This window comes from Leucoraja erinacea, chromosome 1, assembly GCF_028641065.1.
Source record: "Leucoraja erinacea ecotype New England chromosome 1, Leri_hhj_1, whole genome shotgun sequence".
In the NCBI taxonomy this organism is placed as follows: domain Eukaryota; kingdom Metazoa; phylum Chordata; class Chondrichthyes; order Rajiformes; family Rajidae; genus Leucoraja; species Leucoraja erinaceus.
Genome location: NC_073377.1, coordinates 75597135 through 75613413, shown reverse-complemented (window position 1 = coordinate 75613413; position 16279 = coordinate 75597135). Strand labels below are relative to the sequence as shown.

Here is a 16279-nt window from a genome sequence, read left to right as displayed (position 1 = left end):
TTTCTTCTTTTGTTTTTCTCCCACAAAAATGTAATTACTGATTCTGTTCCATTCTGCTTTGTAGTTTTTTTTGCACAATCCGCAAGCATTGCCACTTTTCATTTCACTGCACATCTCGTATGCGTATGTGATGAATAAACTTGAGTTGACTTGACCTGTAGTACTTGTGGCAAAACATGGGAAGTTGATAAGACAGTCTGCAATCTTCCACTGAAATTTATTTCAAGGCTGAATGTGATCAGAGCCCATTTCAGCAATTTGAGCAGGTCAAGGTCATAAATAAATGTTTGTTGAAATACTTTAACGTGCTTTATTATTACTGTATTTAGGTTTTGCATTTCATACTATGCTTTAAATATGTCACATTACAAGCAATTATACTGGAATATTTCTGCTGACCACTTCCATACAACCGTTGTGAGTGAAAGTAACAATGAGGTTGCAAGCATGTTCCAACCTGTGAACAAGTCAACTTACAAATGTGTTTCAGGAATGCAAATAGTTTGAAATTGGGGACACTGCATTTATTACAATCAATCTTTTTTGGTTTTAGAAAGCTGATTACAGGAAAAGAACAAAGTAGAAATAAATTGCTCTTTTTCCAGTTGTCAGGTTGTTACTTGTGAGATACTATAACGATCAGTGTTTAGATCTCAAACTAACACAGTACAGTATTGGGAAAGACCCTTCAGCCCAGTGTGCCGACCATGATGCCAATTTAAAATAACCATATTCGCTTGCCCAAGATCTATATCTTTCCCTTCATGTTCTTGTGCCTGCCAAAAATGCCTCTTATACGACACTATCGTTTGTTTCCACCAACCCTTCTGACAGCATGTTATAGCTATCCGTCGCTTTGTATCAAAAAAAGATTTGCCTCGCATATCTCTTTTAACTGTCCCATCTCATGTAAAAGCCAAGCCCTCCAATATTTGACAGTTCTACCTGCGGGAAAAAACTGACTCTCTACTCTCATAGTTCAGGCTGCTCCTCAACCTCCAATACTCCTAGAAAAGAACCCAAGTTTGTCCAACTTCTTATAGCTAATACTCTCTACGTCAAACAACATCCTGTTAACCTCTTGGGCATCCTATCTGAAGATTCCACATCATTCCTGTACCGGTGCAACCAGAACTGTCCACAACACTCTGTCCAAGTCATTTTAATATAATCACAAACAATAGAGGTCACAACAATGATTTCTGCCGAACACTTTTGATCAGTAATTGTTTCTCCAATCAGAAAAACACCCTTTAAACCGCTACCCTCAGCAAGCCAATGTTGAATCCAATCTACTAAGTCACTGCAGATCCAATGCATCTTAATATCCTGGATCAACCTACCTAAGAAAAGTACACTCGCTGAGTTACTCCAACTTTTTGTGTCCATCTTCAAAAAAAAGTATTGTTTTCTTTCCTACAGTGCTACAATCCACATTAAAATCATCCGCTCTACAGACCCTGTGAAAGATCCTGAAAATCAACCAGCAAGTTTGAAAATACTGCACATAACTGGGAGTCCACAAACTCAATGTTGAGAAATGCCAGGATTTTAGAGGATCACACACATTAAAAATCTTAAAACATAGTTGATTAACCAATTTCCAGCTGTTCTATAAATCTCTGCCATTAGCAGTAATGAACACATTTAAGACAGAGTGTGACTATGCCGATTCAAGGGATGTTACTTTTGTGATCATGCAAATTGTTAACTTTCGAAGGAACTGAAACTCTAACCTAACCAGCAGAGTTTCAAGCTCACTTTCAAAACCATCTCCAAAAGTTGAACCTCTGTTCTGTGGCCTTTTGCACTTTGAATGCAAAGCACAGAATAACGGGCAGATGATAATATCCATGATGTGAATTTTACTTCTACCTTCCAACGTGCTCTGGTACCTTATCTCATCATCTCAAGGTGGAATTTAAATAAATAACTCTGCAAACGCGTGCCTTTTATCTTTGCTCACGTTGTAAATGATTAGCAAGATGTTTTCTCCAAAACAGACAGCTTTGACAGTTATCACAGAGGGCACATGCCCACCACAAATGGAGGTTTTACCGTAATGCAGGGCTGCAAGCAGGAATGCAGCAGTGACCTACTTTATTCAATGTATTGTCCACACATACTTGTGTTCTCTGCTCTTAAACTGCTGAAATCACAATGTCATCTACTATTTTCCTCCACACAGTCCTATAACTACATTCTGATGTAGGATGTAGGCCGATGAATACCAATTTTAGAAGCCCATTTACAGAGCTCTGGGCTCTCAGAAAAGGCATGACTTCCTACCCGCACTGGAAACTCCAAACAGAAAGCTCCCAAGATCCGGATTTAACCCATGTCTCTGCCACTGCAAGCTAGCAGCTTACTAAGTGCAACACTTTGCTGCCCAAAGAACAACAATCATCAGTAAGATGGTCACTCAGCACCTCCCATCCATTCATCATTGTACTGCAGATTCCATCTCTGTACCCTTACATTCAAAGGCTGCAAAATTTGACCAGACTCATGCACAATGTTACAAGTCCTTATCTGCAAACTACGTAAACATTCATATCTTGAACCACATCTTTCCAGTCCATGGCAATGAGGTAATTCACCATGCTCCAAATAACATTGTTGAATATTGAGGAATCCAGGAAATCAAAGGGTGGAGGAGTTTGCTTCAAGACCAACAATAACTGGTGCAACCCATGGAATATTAAGACGCTTTCTCGTTCCTGCTCGCCGGACCTGGAGCATCTGACTATCTCATGCCATAAATTCTACCTTCCCCGGGAGTTCAGCTCAATGATCACCACAGCCGTCTATGTAGAACAAGAACCCTGATGCGGCTATGGTGGTGGCTGCGGATTTTAATCAGGAAAATCTCAAAAAGGTGATGCCTAACTTCTGCCAACACATCACTTGTGCCACCAGGGGGGAAAGAACTTTGGACCACTGTGACATGCCGGGAAAGCTACAAGGCCATTTCTCTCCCTCCTTTTGGAAAATCTGACCACGCTGCCATTTTCCTGCTGCCGGAGTATAAACAGCGGATAGTATTGGAAGCAGCAGTGACGAGGAACGTAAAGCGGTGGTCTGACCATTCAGAGCCCATGCTGCACGATGCATTGAGCGATGTCGACTGGAATATGTTCCAATCAAGTTCCAGAGATGTCAGTGAGTTCACAGAAGCGGTCACGGACTTCATTGCAATAATAGCCGATAACAATGTTCCCATGGTAAGGGTTAGCATCTTTCCTAATAAAAAACCCTGGGTGGACAGGTCCATTCGCGTTGCCTTGAGTGCTCGCACCGCTGCTTACAACTCCGGTCTGGCCCCCCCCCCCCCCCCCCCCTCAACTGGGAGTGCCGGCACCTCCTTAGCTGATGACCTGAAATCTTTTTATGCACAATTCGAGACGGGCAACATCACCCCTAGCTCGCTGGCTAACAACAACACCGCCAGCATGCTGGCTAGCGAGGCTGGAGGGAGGTCCACCGCTGGGGACGTACACACATTCTCGGTGTCCAAGCACAACTTGAGGAGGGCTCTGACATGTGTGAACATGAGGAAAACTGTAGGCCCAGAAGGTAAATCTGGGCGAGTACTAAAGTCTTGTGCTAATCAGCTTGCTCCAGTGCTCACCACAATATTCAACCTCTACCCTGCCTGCTTCGAAAGATCCACCATTGTATCAGTGCCTAAGAATGCCTCTCCAGCCTGCTTGAATGGCTATCGACCGGTGGCCCTCACCTCAGTAGTCATGAAATGCTTCGAGAGGATGGTCAAGAACTACATCTGCGCCTTTCTGCCTAGCACCTTGGACCCGCTACAATCCGCATACCGTCCGAACACATCCATGGATGATACGGTCTCCCAGGTTCTGCACACCGCTCTCTCTCTCACCTTGACAGCCAGAAGGGGGGCTATGTGTGGATGCTGTTCATTGGTTTCAGTTCAGCTTTCAACACCATAGTCCCCACCAGACTTGCTGAGAAGCTGCTGAAACTGGGGCTGAACACTCCCCTGTGTGCCTGGGTCCAGGACTTTCTCACCGCCAGGCCCCAGGTGGTTAAGATGGGGAGACATAACTCCAACCCCCTCTCCTTAAACACAGGTTCCCCCCCAGGGTTGCATCCTCAGCCCCCTACTGCACTCCCTGTACACACATGACTGTGTGGCCAGGTTCAGCTCAAACTCCATCATCAAGTTTGTCGATGACACTGTGGTGATGGGCCTGATCTCCGTTAACAATGAGAAGGCCTACCTGGAGGAAGTGGATGATCTGGCACTCTGGTGTCAAGTCAATATCCTCCTCTTGAATGTCACAAAAACTAAGGAGCTGATTGTGGATTTTAGAAGGGCTCAACAACTGAGGACGTACACGCCACTGGAGATAAATGGGACTATTGTGGATAGGGTGAGCTGCTTTAAATACCTGGGAGTCCACATCACAGAGGACCTGACATGGACAACACATACTGCCGCACTGGTGAGGAAGGCAAGGCAGCGCCTTTACCACCTCAGGCAGCTGAAGAAATTCAGAGTCTCTCTGAGGATCCTTCAGTGCTTCTACTCTGGGGCTGTAGAAAGCATCTTGTCCGGTAACATCACAATCTGGTTTGGGAACAGCTCTGCACAGGAAGGCTCTGCAGAGAGTAGTGCGTTCGGCCGAACGCACTATGGGAACTACATTCACCCCTCTGCAGGAACTATACACCAGGAGGTGCAGATCCAGAGCCAGCAAGATAATGAAGGACCACTACCACCCCAGCAACAGACTGTTCCAGCTGCTATGGTCAGGCAAACGCCTCCACTGTCACGTTGCAAAACAGAGAGGATGAGATGGAGTTTCTTCCCCCAGGTCATCAGGACTGTAAACTCTTATCTCACCAGGGGACTAATTTACTGTTGTGTTGTGTCTTTTTATTTTTCTAAAATGTAAATACTGGTTCTGTTATGTTCTGTTTTGTTGTTTTTGCACAATCCGCAGGCATTGCCACTTTAATTTCACTGCACATCTTGTATGTGTATGTGACAAATAAAGTTGACCCGACTTGATTTGAATGGCACTACCGATAAAAGAACATGAATTTTGGAGAATGGTACTGAACAGACATTGCTATCACCTTTCTAAAAGGTGCTAGTCACTTAAAAGTATTAATACTTGTGTCCATTAGATCACTTCAACCAGAATTATTCAGCACCTTTTGTTTCAGTGTTTTCCACCAAAAATGATGGCAGTTTTCAACATTCTTTCATATTGATAGTGATAATTGTGATTTTACATACACTTTGGCTAATGGATAAAATTTATTGTTGATGGAGAAAGATGTAGAATTGTTCTTAGCGCAATTAATTTAACATACAAGTCAATGGTACAGTTTCCAAAGGCAACTTTGATCTCGAGCAAGCAACATTAGGTAACAAGCCAGCAAAATGACCTGCTTATACTCATTAATTTCTAAAATGACCTGCTTATACTCGTTCCCTATTAATGTACAAGCCTTCACCCACATCCCTTCAAAAGAGGATATGGAACACTCTCGCACATTATATGCCTGTAGCCTTCCTGTGCTTTAAAAAAAATTATCCTGAATTCCAGGCAAAGGTATAATAATGGGCGAGGCATGACAAAAGAAAAAATATTGTATTAAATCATCACCGGAAATGATTATGTTAACCAACATAATCAATTTCAAAATATGCTGATAATTTAATAAACACGCATAACTAGTTTTGCTTGTATAACAAGTCCTACTGACTAGTGATCTTTATTGGTACTTTTGATCAGCTTCAGTATGAAACATGCTGCATTGTGCATCAGGTAGACAAAAAAAGTTGGAGAAACTCAGCGAGTTTCTACACCATTTTTTGTTACCCCCGATTTTTCCAGCATCTGCAGTTCTTTCTTAAACATTTATGCATTGTGCATCAAATGTTTTCATGCTGAGAGCTGGAAAATGTATACCCCTTACCCTTACTCCCATCCTGGTTGTTCTCCCTTAGCCTCCCCTATGACACTTCCACATGTGGTACCATGTTCACCCGATGCAGTCTGCAACTGAAATGTCATTCCAAAAGTACTCATAATTTTACGAAGTAAACGTATTGCAAGTTCAAAACGCTTTAAAGCAAGCTCCTTGGCTGAAGGAACACCAGCAATGAAGGTAGCAATATTGACAACCTGTAATCCAGAATCATTAAACTGGAGGTATACAAAAGTGCTGGAGAAGCTCAGCAGGTGCGGCAGCATCTATGGAGCGAAGGAAATAGGCAACGTTTCGGGCCGAAACCCTTCTTCAGACTGATATAATTAAACTGGACAAGGTGGGCCAGTGAACCTCCAGCAACTACAAGCTAGTGCATGAGCCCCTTTTTGACCCATCATTCTCAGAGCTTCAGGAACATCTGTTGCTCGTGCCTTGAAGACACAAATCATTAGCCGGAGTTTATTCAACTTTAGATTAGATTAATTTAGTTTATTGTCATGCGTCATGAGATACAGTGAAAAGAATTTATTGTGCGCTAACCATTCAGCGGAAAGATAATATGTGACTACATTCAAGCCATGCAGTGTACAAATACATGATAAGAGGAGCATAATTAAAGTAAGAAATGTTGCTGTTGAGTAGATTTAAAAGAGTGGAGTGATTGTAATGTGTGATTGCAGATACACTTCTATGACGAGCACACAAGGAAACTAAATTACTAATATACATAACAAATAACCATGGTCCCATCACTGTTTACGGCAAAACGCCTGCGGACTATGTTAAATCTTAATGCTACGTTTTGAAATATTGTGACAACAGTAACCCCTCGATTTCACCAAGGACGACGTCCGGAGACTGCAGCGAATCGTCCGATCAGCTGAGAGGGTTATTGGCTGCAACCTTCCCTCCATTGACAAACTGCCACTGTATGTCATGTTGTCACTTGCAGGCGGTGCACCAAGGCAATTTCCTTGTATGTGAATTCTTGGCCAATAAACTTATTCATTCATTACAGCCATTTTGATATCAGATTTCGGCAATAGTAGACAGACCTACGGACCTTCGCTGCCAATCAATTTTACGAAAACAGAATACATGGTTATCAATACATTGCATTTGTTGGGGCTCGCTGTGTGCACACAAATTGGCTGCCACACTTCCTTCAATGCCAACATTTCTAAAATACTTCATTACAAAGGTTACAGTCAATGTCCTGAATTCAAGAAAATTACAAGGTAAATGCAAGTTCTTCTCTTCTAATATAAAACATCAATGTAAAACCCCTGATCTCCCCAAAACTGCTCGATTTCAATTGTATGAAAAACATGGTTCTGGTGCTCATGTATTTACCGCTTCTGCTCAAGCAGGTCTGAAATGTAAAGTCAAATATGATTTTTTTTTATTTATCATGGTAAATGTGCAATTCAACAAAATAATATACACCTGCACAACAACTTCCAATATTTGTTGAATCATTGAATGCAACCTTAACTTATCAACATTCACTCTGGATTGTTCGCCAGAGATTCAGACCGACCTTTGAATACTTCCAATATAGATAAGTATTCCAGAATACTTCCAGTTTCTTTATCATTTAATTTTTTGTCTGCAAACTGAACATATTGAATATTTCTGATTTTGCAGCTCAATATTCACTACGGGGGGTATCTTCTCAACTGACGAGTTAAAATGAAATTTAAAATCTGAGAATTTAATGGTAAAGAAGCCTTTTAAATCTTTATACTGATCACTGTTAATTACACTAGTCATTTGATCCCACCTTCCTGCTCGTTCCCATCAGTCATGTGACTTCCTCCTCCCTCCCCCACGAGGATAGGAAACAGGAGTGGGCTATTTGGACTCTTTGCCATTGAATAAGATCATACTGATCCAACTGTCCTCAAATCCAGTTCCCTGCCCTCTCCTCATATCCCTTGATTACCTCACTGATTAAAAATCTATCTCATCGTTGAATATATTTCAGTGTTCCACACCCAGGGATAAGGGATTCTAAAAACACACAACCTTTTCAGAAATATTAGTTCTTCTCAGTCCGAAGTGGGTGAACAGTCATTATCTTTGCATCTTTACATTTGCTTCCACCATCCTGTCAGGCAATGCATTCCAGAACATAGTTTTAGAGGTACAGCATGGTAACAGTCACTTTGGCCCAACAAGTCCGCGCCAATCAGCAATCCCCGCACACTAACACTATCCTACACACATTAGGGACAATTTACATTTATATCAAACCAATTAACCCACAAACCTGTATGCCTCGAGTGTGGGAGGAAACCAGAGATTCTTGAGAAAAGCCACGCAGGTCATGGGCAGAACGTAGAAACCTCATCCAGACAAGCATCGTACTAGGGTTCAAACTCAGGTCTCTGACGCCGTAAGTTTCAAATCCACAGCTAAGCTACCAGGCCACCCAAACCCCTTAAATCCCGTCTTTCAGTTATCCAAATCTTTCTTGCAGTTACTCCTCAAGATTTACTATTTTGGAGACTTCTATTAAAACCTTTTTTGGTCCAAGGTGCATTGAAATCAACTGCACACATAACTGATATCTCAAATCCCTGCTGCTATTCAAATAAATATTTTCTCCAACATTTTTATTGAAATACAGTGTTACAACTTTTCATTACACTTTAGCCGAAGCCCAAATATTGTTTCTAAAGAAGTTTAACATAACATCTTTTGTACTCTGATATTAAACCCTGGGGTCCTGTAGAGCTCATTATTTTGTCAATGTGTTTACACAATTGGCACTTCTTTGAGACTAATCTCATCCTTAAAAATAGAAAGTTTACCTTAGAGCCATACAGCACGGAAACTGCCTACTTTGGACCAACTCAACCATGGCAAACAAGTTGCCCCATGTTTGGCCCATACCCCTCTAAACGTTGCCTATTTTTTGCACATGTCCAGGTGTCATTTAAATAATGTTAAACTGCCTCAACTACCTCCAGTGGCAGCTTATTCTGTACACCCACCATCCTCTGTGTAAAAAAAGTTGCTTTTCCAGTTCCAATTAAATCTTGGCTCTCACGTTACACACATGCCCTCTGGTTTCTCGATTCCCCTACCCTGGGTAAAAGACTGTGCATTCACCCTATCTATACCCCTCATGATCTTATACACCTCTATAAGGTCACCTTACCCTACTGCACTACAAAGGATAAAGTCCTAGCTTGCCCAACCTCTCCCCATAGCTCAGGCCTTCGAGTCCTGGCAATATCCACCTCTACCGCCCTCTACCTCAGAGGCCGGTGGAGGCGGGTTCTCTGGATGCTTTCAAGAGAGAGCTAGATAGGGCTCTTAAAAATAGTGAAGTCAGGAGAAATGGGGAGAAGGCAGGAACGGGGTACTGATTTGGGATGATCAGCCATGATCACATTGAATGGCGGTGCTGGCTCAAAGGGCCGTATGGCCTACTCCTGCACCTATTGTCTATTCTTGTGAATCATCTCAGTTTAGTTTATTGTCACATGTACCGAGGTACAGTGAAAAGCTTTTGTTGCGTGCTACCCACTCAGAGCCATAGAGCGTGGAAAATAAACACTTTGGCCCAACTTGCAACACCGACCAAATGTCCCACTTATACCAGTCTCAAATGCCCACGTTTGGCCCTTTCCCCTCCAAACCCATCTTATCCACGTCTTATCCACGTACCAGTCTAAATGTTTCTTAAAAATTGCAATAGTTCACTACAATCTTTCTAGCTTAATACCCTTCATACAGTAGTGTGACCAAAGCTGAACACAATACTCCAAGTGTGGCAAGACGTACTTTGGCCCAGCTGGTCTATACGCTCACAATAGGCCCACAGCTGCAAGCTTGGCTCCCAACTGCCTTTGCAACCCAAGTTATTAGATCAATCAGCTGAAAGAAAACAATTACCCAGAGTAGGGTAAATCAAGAACCAGAGGACATAGGTTTAAAATGAGAGGGGAAAGATTTAATGGGAACCTGAGGGGCAACTTTTTCCACACAAAAGGTGGTGAGTATATGGAACAAGCTGCCAGAGGAGGTAGTTCAGGCAGGTAGTATACCAACATTTAGAAGACATTTTGATAGGCACATGGATAGGAAATGTTTGGAAGGAAATGAGCCAAACACAGGCAGGTAGGACTAGTGTAGATGGGCCGAAGAGCCCGTTTCCATGCTGTATGACTAAATTATAAAAATGGACTGAGGACCAACATTAAATGAAGCAACCGATCTGTACATGGCAATGGTGCAACTGATTAGCATAGCTGAATCTGCTGACCCACTTCAAGAACATCTAAGAACTAGCACCTCAATTAAGATAATACAAGATGAAGCAAGCAGCAGCCTGATGTGGTTATAGTCACAGCAGTTTGTCATTCTGGCAATGACTACTCCATCCTGATCCCTGTCTCTCTTATTGCACTATTATCTCTGTATTTCTTTGCCAATTGGCCATTGATTTCATCATCCATGTTAGTTTCCAGAGCATTCCCACATACTTCCCTCATGACCTTTTCTCACACACCCGTCAACTCCCCCTGCTCAATTCTCCTGACACCCACCTACTCATCAGGGTGGTACATGTTCAGAACACGGGAGGGAATTAAAGCACCTGTCACACACCCAAGCAACCTCAGCAAAAATTTGCAATCTATACACAGACAACTCCCGAGGTCCGGATCAAAACCGGGATGCTGGAGCAATGCAGCAACAACATTAACTTCTGTGCCATCAGTGAAAAACTTTTCACTGTATCTTGATACACATGACAATAAGCTAAACTAAAACTAATCATGTCAGAAGATTGAGGTCTGGAGATGATCCCAGCGGTGGGGGCATTAGAAGGTTTTAGGTTGAGGGACAAGTGCGATGATATTTACTTCAAATTTAGAACTGCAATAGTTGGAGGCAGGTATAATTTCCACATTTAAATCACTGAACTTCAGCCAAGATTTAAAAAAGATTTGAACATTAGTTTCCCCTTGAAAATGTCTTAAAATTCACCAGTCGCACAGTTTCACATTCACAAAGTTGAATGAACAAGAGTAACAAAATTATTCATAACTGAAAATCTGAATGGGTGCCTACTGGTCTGCATGGATTTGGCGGGCCAAATAGCTTATTTCCACACTGAACAGCATTGTGCACATTAAATTAGCTCCTCCATAAAATATGGGACCATAACCATCGGGCGTTGGAAGTCTCGCAAGATGATCAAAAGTTGGTGGACAAAATTATTTTATCACTTCGACTCATGATCATCTCATCCCAACAGCATTCTCTCCCACCCACAAATAAAAATCCTCCTTTCATGACTAAACTAAGGAAATATTTTGGAAGCGTACCGCCAAACCTCATTCTCCCCAAAGATCACCAACATCTATGCTTCCAGCATTTCTCATTCTGTTTAGGATTCACAACGTCTGGTGCACAATTTTTCTTTCTTCAGTAATATTTGAGTGGGTTTTGTTCTTGGTATTAATTGCACTACAAAGTAGCTCATCAGCCATCAGGAAAAATACACACTTTAGCAAGTAGGCTCTTTAAAATTCTTGTCGGTAATATTTAATAACGTCGTTAGAAAGCTAAAGCGAAAAGTGTCAATTGTGACTAACTTGGGACCGCGCGGGTCAAAAAGTGCCAGCCATATGGAGAAAAGTTTGCATATATACACATAGCAGTGCCACACTGAGGACATTCTGTCAGACTGCAGTCTCTGCGAATGGGAATTTAAAATGAGGCCTCCATCCAATAACAACATTTAAAAGACATTTGGACAGCTACTTGCACGGGAAAGGTTTTGAAAGATATTGGTAAAACACAGGCAAATCGGATCAGCGTATGTGGGCATCCTGGTCGGCTTGGACGAGTTGGACTGAAGGCTCTGTTTCCGCACTACACGACTTCATCCAAACTTTCAGGTGACTGTAAACAATCCCACTACTCTGCTGTCCCGCCAACATCAATAACTCAAAGGCAGTGAGGCTACAGGCCAAATGCTGGAAGATGGGACTTAAATGAAAGGGTCTGCATGGATGTGGTGGGCAGAATAGCTTGTATCCCCACTGAACAACTCAGATTGGCCATTTGTGGAGGCTTGCTTGTACTATATATGTTCTATATAATGAAACCATTAACTTTAAATTACTTTCACAATCACACAAAATGTTCTGCTGATTCAGAAAGATTCATTGAACAATCTGTATCTGGGCATTTCCCTAACTTCTATCATGATTAAAGTTTCACCAAAAGTGAAATACAATGTTGGTAACTTTTCTGAACGTTAAAACTTCAGAGCAAGGCAGTTGCTTCCAATCCAGGCCCAAGTAATTCAATAGCAGATAAAGAATATTTTTTGACTTGACAACTTAACCAAGGAGGTGACAAGCCAGTTTACTTGAGAAGAAAAAAGGCTAACAGAATTATCTATACACAAAAATAGTGTTAAACGTTTCAGCACTTAGTTTGAAGTTTAATTAAAATGCACGAGTAGCCCAGCCCAGCCCTGCCTGTACTTTCCAAATACTCCACTGTACTTCGCAAATGTCTGTCTCACATTTCTCTGTAGAACTCACTTACCTGAGTCAGTTCAGTTGCGTGCAGCCAGTCTGTGTGTTTCACTTGCACTCCGCGTTCTCTCACTCCACTCCTTACACTCACATCTTCAGGGACGGCGCTCGCTCACTTCATTTTTCTGTCAGGAAACGTAGTTAGTATTTGGTGGCCAGACAACGTTCATTGAATGCGAAGAAAACAACTCGCAGCAATGAGCATCCTGCTTTTCTACTTTCGCAATCACACCGCCCACCAGCGGCGATGGCAACTAGTGCCGGCGATGCGGAAGGAGGGAGAGGTGCCGACGCTGTCGCCCGCTGTCTGGAGAGGGCGCAGCTGAGTGCAACTCCAGCATTGCCCTGAGCCCAGTGTCGGTGAATGCACCACAGCCAGAGGCGACTGACAGGCTGCGAGCTGCAACAGCAACTTCTTCACAGTGTGCAATTCCATGCTGACATCTGAGATGCACATTGTGTAGGAAGGAACTGCAGATGCTGGTTTACGCCGAAGATAGACACAAAATACTGGAGTAACTCAGCGGGACTGGCATCATCTTTGGAGAGAAGGAATGGGTGACGTTTCGTGGTGAGACCTTTCTTCAAACCCCATTCCTTCTCTCCAGAGATGCTACCTATCCCGCTGAGTGACTTCAGCATTTTGTGTCTATCTAAGATGCAAACATGGAATTCAAAACATCTGATTATTTTGAATGCACCATTCTGTAGACAACTCCACTTAAAATATTTGTGCAAATACAGCAGGACATCCCTTCAGCACGTTCACGCTCAAGTAATGAATAAACGATGGTGAGTGGTGGTTTACGTACCAAGCAACGAAACTGAAAGACATCCCAAAACTCTATGCATTGCTGACTCCCCCGCTTGTGTGAATCACAACAACCTCTGAGATGACTGAGAGAAGAAAGCATTTTCAAAACATGTGACTTTTTAAGTGTTTTATGCATTTACTTAAACAAATTGGTCTTCTGGGATACATTGATTTAGGGCAAGAGATAAGAGCGTCAGAAAAGATTGGATGAGGCCCTCACTAGGGTCTCCTCGATATCCCACAGCTCTGCTCTCCCCCCCCCCCCCCCCCCCGTCACAACAGCCGGGACAGAGTCCCCCCTGGTCCTCACCTTCCACCCCATCAGTTGTCGCATGCAGCACATAATCATCTGACATTTTTGCCACCTGCAATGGGATCCCACTACTAGTCACATCTTCCCATCTCCACCCCTTTTCGCGAAGATCGTTCCCTCCGCAACTCCCTGGTCAACCTGTCCCTTCCCACCCAAACCACCCCCTCTCCAGGTACTTTCCCCTGTAATCGCAGGAGATGCAACGCCTGTCCCTATATCTCATCCCTCGACTCAGTCCAAGGACCCCGACGATCTTTTTAGGTGAGGCAGAGGTTTACTTGCAGCTCCTCCAACCTCATCTACTGAATCCGCTGTTCAAGGTGTGGAATTCTATATCAGCGAGACCAAGCGCAAACTCGGTGATCATTTCGCTGAACACCTCTGTCCAGTCTGCCTAAACCTACGTGATCTTCCAGTTGCTAAACACTTCAACTCCCCCTCCCATTCCCACATTGACATTTCTGTCCTGGGTATCCTCCATTGTCAGAGTGAGGCCTGACACAAATTGGAGGAACAATACCTCATATTTCACTTGGGCAGCTTACACCCCAGTGGTATGAACATTACCTTCAAGTTGCCCTTGCTTTCCCTCTCTCTCTCCACCCCTCCCCCTTCCAAGTTCTCTGGCCAGTTTGACTGTCTCCGATTACATTTTATCTCTGTTTGCTTTGCAGGGCTGCCAACATTGGGTGAGAGTTGGGAGTGAAAAATTGCGAGAGACCAAGCCCGAGGGAACGTAGCAACAGAGGTACCCATTGGTTCGGAGCTTTTGCATTTTTCAGCATGAAATTGTGCAATTTGATGCATACTGTAGCAAATCCTTTAACTCACACCTGAATGCAATATTTATGCTTTAAATTGGATTAGCTATGAATAAGGTTAGGCTAAATTACATTTCTAATCACATTCTACAGTAGAGCCAGGCTCTGATCAACAGGTGCAGCACATGAATGATCTTAATGTATTCATGTATGGAAATTAGATTATAATCAAGCCCTCGGCCCATGCTGTCCAACCTGGGTGTCACTGCACACTTGGCACTAATCCTGACCCTGACTCCAGTTGCATACCTTGTCTCATTCCTGACCCCGAGTCAAGCCTTAAACCTGGCCCCCTATTCTACCCTGATCATAACTGCTTAGCATCCCAATGCTGAACATTCCCATTGTCCCAGGTTTGATTACACACCTAGAACTATTCCAGACCTTGACTCTGGATGCACACTTGGCCTTGCTCCTAGCCGACAATATATATGGCCCACACATAAAGACCCATATCTGACCCCCTGGACTTAAGTTATTACGTTCAAGTCCACAGGTGCTTATCTAATGCTGTAATCTTTTATGGGGCACTTCACGGAACAAATTTTATTTAACAAAATTTGCTACATCCATTGGCTTCCTTATTATCTAACATGCTAGTTACTTTGTCAAAGAAGCCATCAATTGGGTGAACACAATTTCTCATCCATAAAATTATACTCACTCAGCTGTATAAGTATTATGTTACCATTCCCTTCATTTTCCTGACAAACTGTCCTGAAGTTATTTTCACCCCCAATATTTTCAATATTTTGTGTCTTCCCCTCAGCTGGGACATTTCCAAAATGCAAAGTCCAATAACTATATATTTAAGCAATAATATTCTATTTAATGTGATCTTGAGAGTACATAACATTTTCTGTGGTATTCATAAAACAATGATAAAAGATCTTTGTTTCGATTGCACCTATCAACATGCATTCATTATTATATTACAGTTAATATGTACCAAGGGCAAATTTTTGTTCGACTGCTCCCCTTTCCTAATTACTTTTACATTGAAGTGATTGAAATCCAAGTGAAGTTTAAATAGCATCAGAAAAATAAAACCTCCGGAATGGATGATGTTCATTACGTGGTTGGTTGGAGTCAGTATCAGCACAATTACTATATTAAACTTTGAATCTTCAGATGTCCTCGTTCAAGCTAAAACTAAAGACAAATAATAACCTCCTCACATATTCCCCTGCAGGTAGCTCTGTTATTCCTTTAAAATATGCCCCTTCTTTGAACAAGCTCTTAAACAACGCATCTGAATCAGTTTCCATCTGATTACACTCCTTGAGGATGTTCAACTACATGTTGAATTAATAAAGCAATGAGATTGGGGACATTTCTATTCAACCTGTCAAAGGGATTTGGGGTAGAAATAATCAGTGAGGTAAACAAACATAATAGTTTTTAAACATAATCGCCCATTATTTGTTATTTGCACTTTATCAGTTTATTTATTCGTGTGTCACATTTCAAGTCAAGTCACATTTATTTATATAGCACATTTAAAAAAACAACTCTTGATGGCTAAAGTGCTTTACATTTGTTATAAGAATAGTATATATTTATATAATGGTATATGGACACACTGATCTGTTCTGTAGTCAATGCCTACTATGCTCTGTTGTGCTGAAGCAAAGCAAGAATTTCATTGTCCTATCAGGAACACATGACAATAAACTCACTTGAACTTTAACTAGTTGAGTGGCAAATGACAATAGTGCTACCTTCCCAATAATTAACTGAAGGAAATAATGGGTTATCGGGGCTGTATGTTGTGACATTTTAATAT

The 16279-nt window shown here is 42.3% G+C and overlaps 1 protein-coding gene across 1 annotated transcript in view; it reads right to left on the bottom strand.

Moving 5' to 3' along the window:
* The window catches only part of arap2 (ArfGAP with RhoGAP domain, ankyrin repeat and PH domain 2), a 349086-nt gene extending 336239 nt beyond the window's left edge, over positions 1-12847 (bottom strand). The window contains 1 exon segment of the mRNA XM_055637821.1: positions 12556-12847. The gene's annotated coding sequence lies outside the window, so the exon portion shown is untranslated.
* Between the last annotated feature and the right edge of the window lie 3432 nt (positions 12848-16279).